This window comes from Rattus rattus, chromosome 13 (assembly GCF_011064425.1).
Source record: "Rattus rattus isolate New Zealand chromosome 13, Rrattus_CSIRO_v1, whole genome shotgun sequence".
Taxonomy (NCBI): domain Eukaryota; kingdom Metazoa; phylum Chordata; class Mammalia; order Rodentia; family Muridae; genus Rattus; species Rattus rattus.
In genome coordinates this window covers 70,273,262-70,284,304 of record NC_046166.1, presented here as the reverse complement: position 1 = coordinate 70,284,304, position 11,043 = coordinate 70,273,262, and positions in this window count along the sequence as shown.

Below are 11,043 nucleotides of genomic sequence, written 5' to 3'. Positions count from 1 at the left end.
GTCTAAGGTAGATTGTGGTTTGGAAAGGGCCAGAACAGAGCTGGGTGTCATGCAAGCTGATGGGACACCCATCCTTCAGGGAGTACAAGTGAGCCCAGATCTCTAAAGCCTCCAGGGGATGTTTCTCCATCCGCTTTCATTCACTGGAAGTCATCCAGAGAAGAAGGCTGGCAGCATGACCCACAGGAAGCTGGAGGGGTGAGGGATACCTGGTATTTTAATGGTTTTCAGTTATTTCTTAGCTGTGGCCCTGAAGTCACCGCTTGTCACAATCCGCATTTGGCCCAGATCAAATCCCCAAAGTGCAAAAGCAAAACCATCAGCGGTCCCTCCTCTGTGCTACCTTTTCCAATCATCTCATCCGCCCATGATACACTGACATATGTGTCCCATCTATGTGCACACATGTAAGGCCAACTCCACAGTGCAGGTTTTGGTTCACACAAGCTCCTGTCTCATAAATAGAAGTGAGGGCTGCTGTTTACCCTCATTGAACAACTGCCAAGTTCTTTATTTCCTTCTTCGAGTTCTAAATGAGACCTGGGGGGAAGGGCAGGAGGGCAGGCAGGGGGCTATGTGGTGCCAGGCGCCTCTGCTCTAGGGCTTTGATCACATGACCCTTCAGCATTTCTAGTAAGGCACTTTGGCTGGAGACCGTCCTTTCCAACATCATCTTTGGAACTACTGTATGTTTCCATTTAGGCAGGACGGCTTGGCCAGAGTCGTGGCTATTTGATCGACAGCACTGAAAACGTTCAGCACTCTGGACAGTTCACATTTCTGGCACCGTCTGGGAGGTCAGACCTTTCCAGTTGTTCCAAAACTAAGAAGCCATGACTGCAGGTGGTGGGGCTTGATTGGAGGATCGGTGGCTGAACTTGTGCGCACATGGCCTTGGGAACACGAGGACTCACCTTCTACCGCTGCCATCCCTTCACCTTGAAGCAGCCACCCCTGACTGGGTAGCATGAGGTGTGGAAGGTTGTTTACTGATCCGTCAGCAGAGGTCTGTAGACAGCAGGGTCTACAAAGTCTGCAGCCCATCCTTGTGGCTGGGCTGAGGGATCCTAACCTTTGCCAGGGAAAGGAAGAAGAGAACAAGAAAGGGCTAACTGCTTAGCTTGGTGTCCATTCTGGGCATGGTCAGGTACCCACCTAAAGGAACTGTGGGTAAGGTTGGGTTCCTGTCCCACAAGCCAAATATGGGCACATTAGTACTTCAGCCTCCTCATGGGACTGCTCTGTTGTGGTTTTTCTGCTGGTTTTTTCTTTTGTTGATATCCTCTCTGGGTCTGTCAGATGCAGTGTCCTGGACATGAGCTTTGCTGAAATGAGTCTCCGAGGAATGTTGCGCCACCTTTCTATAGTGCCCCATTCTGCCATATGAGAGTCTATTTCGTTTGCTCCATCCTGTGCACCGTGCTCTACCAGGGACCAGGTATCATCACACAGCCACTGGAAGGAGGGTGGGAAGGAAGACATCCTTGAAAACATGATGCTGAAAATAACCGTGACTATCATGTTCAAGATGAAGTTTGATCTGATGTTTTTTCCTTTAAAAAAGATTTATTTATTTTATGTATATGAGTACACTATTGCTATCTTCAGACACACCAGAAAAGGGCATCAGATTCAATTACAGATGGTTGTGAGCCACCATGTGGTTGCTGGGGATTGAACTCAGGACCTCTGGAAGAGCAGTCAGTGCTCTTAACCACTGAACCATCTCTCCAGCCCACGATCTGATGTTTTAAAGACCAACTCTAAAGCCTGGCCACATAGCAGTATTTTTCTAAGGTTACCTGGTCATTTTCTAGACTTGTGGGTTAGAGGTCCTAACCAGGATCATGGTGCTGGGTGTATGCAGAACTTGTAACCGCTGTTCCTCCAGTGCCTATCTGCCCTCCCAGGCAGGTCAATATTTGATGTGCTCTGGGCACCCGGGGCCTGGTGCGTAGCTGGGTCTTGTTTCCCAGCTGGCCAGTGGCTGTGTTCTCTCCTTTCAGCAATGGGATAAGGCTGTTGTGCAAACGGTGCACATAGACGTTTTGGTTATTGTATAAACCAGCGATGGCTGGGAGCTACCCCATTCAGATGGGAAGAATGGCATGTCATTGGTCCTGTAGAAATGTGAGTCATGAGAGACTGACTCCTGTCTTTCAGCCAGAGTGTATCACAGCTTCAAAATCCTGCTAGCAGCGCTCCGAAATGTCATTAATTTTAAAAACTCATGCCTCCGAGGACACCTCATTCCTGAGCTCGTCTCCCACCTGTCGGTGCAGGAGGGAGGCCCTTTCTGTCTCCCGGCTGCCGTCTGCATTATTCATCCCCGGATTCATTTCCCCGGGCTATCTAGTTTCAGGAGGGTTTACGCGTGTGTCAGCACACCCAGTTCCCCAGCTCCGAGCCAGCAGATGACATAGGGCTCTGACTAACGCCATCCAAAAAGCTGCTGGGAGAAGTCAAACCGTGGATGTGCCTCAGGGCCGTGGCTGATGCCCACAGCAGGTGGGGGGCCATAGCAATCACACTGACGTGAGGCTCACTCAAGGCGCTGCCCTCTAAATGTTTTTACCCGGCAGGTGGCAGAGGCTACCTCAGAGTCTGGAGGGAGTGTAGTGGGTCATCCTCCAGCACATTATGGAGTTTATCCTGATCCAGAGTGCATCTAAGAAGAGAAGAAATGTGGCAAGATTCCTTCCCAGTAGATGTTCTCGGTTTCTAGGGCCGATGGCTGTCATTTTTTCTCAGCACCCTGCCATCCTTTCTCACTCACGAAAGACAAACCTTGAGTCTTACTTAGCACTGTGGGCTCCCTGGACACCCCGGCCAGCTCGCCTCCTCCTGAGGTGGCTAGAGGACCTCACTGTACACCATGAGAGCGGGCCACATGGCCAGCTGAACGTAATGCAGAGCACGTCGTTACTGTGGGGATCATGGCTCCGGGAGGAGGCTGTGGCAGAGGGAGGGGCGGTGACATTTTTAAAGTCTTTCCTTTTTAGTTTTTTCCAAAGCCTGAACCCGGAGCAGAAATGAGCAGCAAAAAGTCACAGGCAGCACCAGCATTTTCAAAAGCAGGAAGGAAGGGCTCTGCTGCAGTTGAGGACAGAGGCTGAGGGCAGGGACGAGGAGAGACTCGGCCTCAGTAGCAGGAGCAGTGGAGGGAGGTCACACAAGGCTCCTGACCTCGGAGTGGATATCAGGAAGCAATGTCTGGATTGCGTCCTGTCCGATGTGCTTCTGACCAGCTGTCATCGCTACTGAGACACAGCTCTGCGTAGACTCGGAACTAAGAGCCAGTCTAGGCGTCTGAACAGTGTGGGTGTGTGTTCTGATGTGCACATGAGCCTGTGTGTGAGCAGGGGAAGCCTGTGTGTGAGCAGGGGGAGCCTGTGTGTGAGCAGGGGGAGCCTGTGTGTGAGCAGGGGGAGCCTGTGTGTGAGCAGGGTGAGCCTGTGTGTGAGCAGGGTGAGCCTGTGTGTGAGCAGGGGGCAGGGGCCTGTGTGTGAGCAGGGGAGCCTGTGTGTGAGCAGGGGCCTGTGTGTGAGCAGGGGGGGGGCCCGTGTGTGAGCCAGGGGGCCTGTGTGTGAAAGCGGGGGGGGCCCGTGTGTGGGCAGTGTGAGCCTGTGTGTGAGCAGGGGCCTGTGTGTGGAGCAGTGTGAGCCTGTGTGTGTGGGGGGGGCCTGTGTGTGAGCAGTGTGGGCCTGTGTGTGAGCAGGGGGCCTGTGTGTGAGCAGGGGGGCCTGTGTGTGAGCAGGGGAGCCTGTGTGTGAGCAGTGTGAGCCTGTGTGTGAGCAGGGGGAGCCTGTGTGTGAGCAGGAGGGGGAGCCGGTGTGTGAGCAGGGGGAGGCCGTGTGTGAGCAGTGTGAGCCTGTGTGTGAGCAGGGGGAGCCTGTGTGTGAGCAGTGTGAGCCTGTGTGTGAGCAGGGGGAGCCCGTGTGTGAGCAGTGTGAGCCTGTGTGTGAGCAGGGGGCCGTGTGTGAGCAGTGTGTGGGCCTGTGTGTGAGCAGGGGGGCCTGTGTGTGGTGGTGTGAGCCTGTGTGTGAGGCAGGGGGGCCCGTGTGTGAGCCAGTGTGGGCCTGTGTGTGAGCAGGGGAGCCTGTGTGTGAGCAGTGTGAGCCTGTGTGTGAGCAGGGGGGCCTGTGTGTGACAGGGGGAGGCCTGTGTGTGTGGGGAGCCTACATGTGTGAGCAGTGTGAGCCTGTGTGTGAGCAGTGTGGGCCTGTGTGTGAGCAGGGGCCTGTGTGAGCAGGGGGGCCTGTGTGAGCAGGGGGCCTGTGTGTGAGCAGGGGGCCTGTGTGTGAGCAGGGGGCCTGTGTGTGTGAGCAGGGGGCCTGTGTGTGTGTGAGCAGGGGGGCCTGTGTGTGAGGCAGGGGGGCCTGTGTGTGGGCAGGGGCCTGTGTGTGAGCAGGGTGAGCCTGTGTGTGAGCAGGGGCCTGTGTGTGGAGCAGGGGCCTGTGTGTGGAGCCAGGGGGAGCCCTGTGTGTGAGCAGGGGGGCCATGTGTGAGCAGTGTGAGCCTGTGTGTGAGCAGGGGGCCTGTGTGGGCGGTGTGGGCCTGTGTGTGAGCAGGGGGGCCTGTGTGTGGGCAGTGTGAGCCTGTGTGTGAGCAGGGGGCCTGTGTGTGTGAGCAGGGGGGCCTGTGTGTGTGAGCAGGGGGCCTGTGTGTGAGCCTGTGTGGAGGCAGGGAGCCTGTGTGTGAGCAGTGTGAGCCTGTGTGTGAGCAGGGGGGCCTGTGTGTGGGCAGGGGGGCCGTGTGTGAGCAGTGTGGGCCTGTGTGTGAGCAGGGGGGCCTGTGTGTGAGCAGTGTGGGCCTGTGTGTGAGCAGGGGGCCTGTGTGTGCAGCCTGTGTGTGAGCAGTGTGAGCCTGTGTGTGAGCAGGGGGAGCCCGTGTGTGAGCAGTGTGAGCCTGAGCGGGAGAGCCTGGAGTGTCACGCAGCTCGGTGTGCCGTGTGTGAGCAGTGTGAGCCTGTGTGTGAGCCTGTGTGTGAGCAGGGGGAGCCTGTGTGTGAGCAGTGTGAGCCTGTGTGTGAGCAGGGGGAGCCTGTGTGTGAGCAGGGGGAGCCTGTGTGTGAGCAGGGGGAGCCTGTGTGTGAGCAGGGGGAGCCTGTGTGTGAGCAGGGGGAGCCTGTGTGTGAGCAGGGGGAGCCTGTGTGTGAGCAGTGTGAGAGCAGGTGAGCCTGTGTGTGAGCAGGGGGAGCCTGTGTGTGAGCAGTGTGAGCCTGTGTGAGCAGGGTGAGCCTGTGTGTGAGCAGGGGGAGCCTGTGTGGGAGACCCACAAGATCAACAGTCTGACTGAAGTTCATGTGCCAGGGTCAAACCCCAAGCCCCCACCTCTTCACTTGCTTGACAGGTCCCAGGTCAGAGGGGGAGTCCTTTTCTTCAGGGAAAGTCATGCTGTGTAGAACAAAGGCAGGACCTCCCCCCCCCCCGACAAGTGTGGCCATGAGCCTGAGACCTGCATGGTATCCTGATGCAGCTCCACTGTTTACTCAAGCCTGAGTCCCTGCTTCTTGACCTGTCCTTCTGCCAGAAAAGCAGGCACCATGGGATGGACTGCTTATGGAATCCAGCTTCTACCTCCATTCATACACTACCTAGTACTGGGCACCAGCCCCACATAACCTCTTCTTTGCCCACCTCTGCTCCTCTGTAACTGTAGCTAAGCTCTTAGAGGGCAGGTCTGTGTGGCTTACAGTGTAGCTAAGCTCTTAAAGGGCAGGTCTGTGTAGCTTACAGTGTAGCTAAGCTCTTAAAGGGCAGGTCTGTGTGGCTTACAATTGTAGCTAAGCTCTTAAAGGGCAGGTCTGTGTGGCTTATCTTTGCTACTCTCCTCTGTGGTGCGCGGATGGAATAGACATATACTCCAAATTCTGGGTTGGGTGAATGAGTCAAAGTTGAATTGCAAATCAATATTCAAGGGAGTCCATGCTGTCCTCCTCAGAAGATGGAGACACGTTTTGAAATCGGACCTACTTGATTTATACATTGTTTCTCCCATTGACCAATCCTTTGCCTTTGGAAAATTTTACTCAATGCCTTGGTTTCACCATCTGGGATCCCATGACAGTAGGTGAAGAGCATAGTCACAGTGCCAGGCGCTGCGCTCAACCAGGGTGAGGCCTGTCTGTGTCTCACTCTATGGTCCCTGGAGCACTCCGACAGCATGGGTTGCCTTTAATGAAAGTTTTGGAGTGGCACTGCTAGAAGCCTTGTTCCTGAGGCAACCGGTGAGACCATGGTCCCAGAAAGGAAGTCAATGCAGGAAACCTGGGGCTGGGGTAAATACTTTGCTCCAAACAGGAAGGAATCTGGGGGCTGGCCAGGAAGTGTGTGCCTCTGTCATAACTACTTTCCAAATGTCAGGGCAATTTGCAGGTCCCTCTGATTACCTTCGGACCGGCAGAAGACAGATTTGTTCAGCCCTCGTGATTGCTTGTTGAGAAATCTAAATTAGATTACATTTTAAAAATACCCAGATTCCAGACTATTGCTCCCTGTGGAGCTAAGCCTGCTACAGCCAGGGCTGGGCCTTGGGCATCGTGATGGTGTGAGGGAGGTGGATGAGGCTGCCTCTGGCAGTGTGCGACGTTCTTCTGTATGGCAAACGTTTCCATATAGGTAGAGGGACATGCTCTAAAATAACAATGGTGTGATCACCGCATAAAAAACGGCACAGCCACTTACCAGCAGGTCTTGTGCAGTGCCCAGCGGTAAAGGCTTTCTCCCTGACATCCTCAATCTTAGGGAAAGGGTTTTTAAAATCTCCCTTCGTTTTCTGGCTACATAGTTGCGTGGGGTTAGATTAGGTCTACATACTCCAAACAACCAAGTCCACCACTCAGGAGAGGCGAGAGCCATTCCTGGATGCTCCGTGTTGAACAGCCTGACCTTGCTGACTGCCTGAATGTCCCCTGAGTGAATGGACCCACATACTGCTGCAGGGTGACACAGTCCTGCACAAGGCAGTAACTGTACCTGTGGATTTCAGCTCTTGGAGCAGAATGGACGAAACCACCTCAAAGCAACACACTGCAATCGCTTCCAAAATGCTGTGCTGTGCTAACTGCCCGCAGTGATCAGTGTCCCGGAGTCGGTCGGCCGTGAAAGGAACTTCAGAAGAGAGACAGGAGGAACCCGGAAGTGATGGTACTGCTGGAGTTTTTAGGGTGCAAACCTGGGCTCTGGCAGTCCCAGCAAGCTCAGTTTGGCTCCTGTCACTAGTACAGCAATTAAAGAAACATTCATGAAAAACAGAAAACGGCGTGCTCGACGTGGCCACAGCAGGAAGAGGAGCAAATATGTCCCGTGACCTCAAGTTGGTCTTCGGGGTACTACTCTGAGGTTGAGGGTTATCGAGAGAGCACGAGCTAAGTCAGTTAATTAGCCCTGGCCCATGTGGTTCTACCACTGTTGACCACTTGTTCTTTCAGCTCTGGGCTATCCTGAGAGATGACGGTCTCCTAAGTTGACAGAACTGCATGAAGTCTCTTCCTGGGAGAAAGTCCCTTCTCTGACTGGCACCAGGGCCCCAGCCTTTCCCTCCCAGATTCTACCTACACCAGATTCTCAGGGAAATCGTAACTCCTCAGGGTCCATTCATGTAATACCCTGAGAGCATGAGAACTTGTTTTTAAAATATCTTCTCTTCTACCAACATGGCTACAATAGATGTGTGTCAGAACACAGTTGAAGGGCAGAGGTGTGGGAGGAGGTTTTGAGGTGCTTGTGAGAAAACTCCAAGAAAGCAAGGCATGAGTCTTGGGACCTCTGTTTCTTCAGAGCACAGTGCTGTTCTTAGAATGTGTTTCCGTGCCCCTCCCAGGGGTAGGAGTGCATTTACCTCAGCTGTTGCTATTCATGTGCCTCTATGGAAAAAAACGTGTTTTTGCTGCGGGCGGCTTGTCTTTGTGTTTGGACACTTGACTCACGTGACTCTTCTTAACCCTTGAAGTATAAGTTGTCTGATGCTCGGAATAAAGTCAGCTAGAGCATCAGACCTTAAATCCACCTCATTTTTAGGCCTTGCTCCCCCAGGTTCACGCTGCCAGTTAGAGTGGTAAACAGATGTGTTCCCCATCACGACTATGCTGGTGATTTCCATGGCGTTCGTGTCTTTAACATGGGGCCAAGAACATGGCTCAGCAGGTGAAGGTGCTTGCCACCAAACCCGATGATCTGAGTTCAAAGTCCCGAACAGGGGGAAGGAGAGGATCAAGCCCCACAAACCATCCTGTGACCACCACACTGGTGACATGGCACATGGAGGAACATGCACGCACAACCGCGTGTATATATGCATGTATACATGTGTGAGCATATACTTTAAAAATATTTATTAATTCTCCACTCCAAAATGTAAAGTTTGGTGTATGCCAATTGGCCAAAGGAAGCTTTTAGGAATGTTCTCCTAAGACATAAGGAACTCAGCCGCTGGCCTGCGCCAGTCATCCCCAAACTTAGTTATACTAAGCTGTGTAGCTAATGTGTAGACACGACCCTTTAGACTCCGGACAGTCAGATTGCGGCCAACTTTGTAAAATAGCTGGCATCTTTCCCACTTCCTGAAGTTTGGGCCAAGGCAACCAGGCATCTGGTGCCCATAGACCCCCTGGGCAAGCTCCTGTTAGTTCCAGCTCCAGGCCTCGGTGGAGCCTGCTGGTTCCTGCAGCTGCGTGCAGCACCTGCCTGGTCCCTGTCCTCTGTTCTTGGCTGAGCTGGAAACATGCCCGGTGTCTCTTTAGAGGCCATCTGCCCGCACATCTGCATCCCTACCAGGGTCTGCGCTCCTTCAGGGCCAAGCTGGCTCATCTCTCTGCCTGCAGTGAGCAGCTCATAGCCAGGTCTGAACCCTTAGCACTCAGAACAAAGGTACCCGCCTTGCTTATCTGCTGCTGCCTCTATTTCCCCCACAGGAAAGCCCACAGATAGGGCTCTCCCCTCTTCTGGTTGGCCTAGGTACCATGGGGCCTTAGAGCGTTAGCCAGGCTGTGGCAAGTCCCTGAGTGCCCATGGGTAGCAGATGAAGGAGGACTGGGATGCTGGGGTGGGGCTCACGTTTACCAGAAGATTTCTCTTTTCCTTCAGAGACCTTGGCTGGCTCTGTGGAAACTGGTACTTAGAATAGCTCTTCTGGACCTGGGAGGGGACAGCACTTAGGGCCCAGCTTCCCAGAGCACAATAAGCCGCCCACTTCTCATCCTGCGAATAATTGGTAATCTTGGAAAAGGATCTGCAGGGGTTCCTGGACTGTTCCTATTTGTGGTCGATGGGACTGGAAATTGCTTTACACTGTGCTAGGCAAAAAAAACCCCAAAAACAACAACAACAACAACAACCCCCCAAAAAAAAAAAAAAAAAAAAAAAAACCAAACACAAAAAAAAAAAAAAAAAAAAAAAAAAAAAAAAAAAAAAAAACCAACCAAACAAACAAACAAAAAAACCCTCCCGATTAGAGGAGTGATGTGTGCTAGTACACAGGTACCATAGGCTTCTTTGTACCCCCCACAAATACCAGGCAAGGTTTCTCCCTGTAGCCCAGGCTAGCCTCAAACTCATGGGAATGTTCCTTCCTCAGTCTTCTGAGTGCTGTATGTATTACAGGTATGAGACACCATTTGCAGCTTAATTCATGACATCTGTATCTCCGGACATACTCAATGGCATTTATGTACTGGCCCCGGCAACCAGGGTACTAATGAATGCCATTGGTCGCAGAATCCCTGTTATTGGTTACATACTGGCCTCAACGTTTCTGATGGTTATAGACCAGCCTCAGTGCCCGGGTGGTCTTTACCATCTCTGGTGGATATGCACTGGTCTCAGTGCCCCCGAAAGTCACATTCGGGTTACAGCATTCCCTGAAGTCACAGTGTATCTCTGACCTTCCCATGCCTCATCAATTTCATATCTCTGTCGTGGTCAGTCTAGGTCTCAGTTTATTGGATCATGACCTCCTAACACAGATCTTGACTCCTACAGTGGCCCAAACAACCCTCCCCCTCCATATCCCTTAGAAAAGGCTCAGAGGCCTTTGAGTTTATTAAATGCTAAATTCTGCTTTCTCTAGCATGCTGACCTTCCCCCCACGCCGCCAATGCCTGAGCCCCGGAGACCACGCCTTATCTTGATCCACCAGCATCTTCATCTTTGTTTACTGATCTCCCTCCCACCCCCGCCCTCCCAACTCCCTTGGAGCAGCGTCTAGATCGAGGTGGAAGAAGTTCTGAGACTAGAAACTGCCCTGCGGTCATATGAGGCTTCACCCTCACAATATTCTATTTAGATTGAGTCGTATGGCTCCTTCCCTTTTGATGTAATATGGTTTCCCTCCATGGCTTGGCTTCTTTCTCCCCTATTCATGACAGACCTTCAGCCCAACAATGGTTTAAAAAGACTCTGGAGGATTCTGGCAGCACTGGCCTCGTCGAACCACCCTTCTTCCAAAGGATTTCCTAAGGATCTGTTCTTGGGCTACCCTTAGAGCCCACTGCCTTCTGGGAATATCCTCAGTGTGCCTGAATCTTGCTTGCTGAGCGTTCGTACAGGGGGGCAACCCACCCCCTTGTTGTGGGTGTGTTGTACCCATTTTGTGAAACCCTAAAGACCACCAAGGAGCTGATGCAATCGCACTAGGGTCTTTATTCAAGCCCAAGCTTGAGCCACACCGTAGTCATTGACTCAGCAGGATGGGAGGGTGAAGCCCCGAGCCCAGTTTCAAGCAAGCATTTATAGGGGCAAGCAAACAAGCAAGGGGGTATCCAGCCTGGCACACATCTGATTGGGCGGCTACTATGAAATTTGTTGCTCTGTTCTTTAAAAGGGTTGGCTGGTGCTGGGAGTCAAGCTATAAACTTTTATAAGTAGATATCTTTAGGTACGACTGTGACTTCTGCTTTCCTCCCGGTTGGTAGTTATTAGGGAGTGACCTGGAGACCAGTGCTAGGCACAGGCTTGTTGGTTAACTGGAGTTCAACCTTAGGTCAGATTCTCTCAGATGGGGCCTGAACCCAAGGTGGAGTTGGTCTGGCCTCTCAGATGTAGG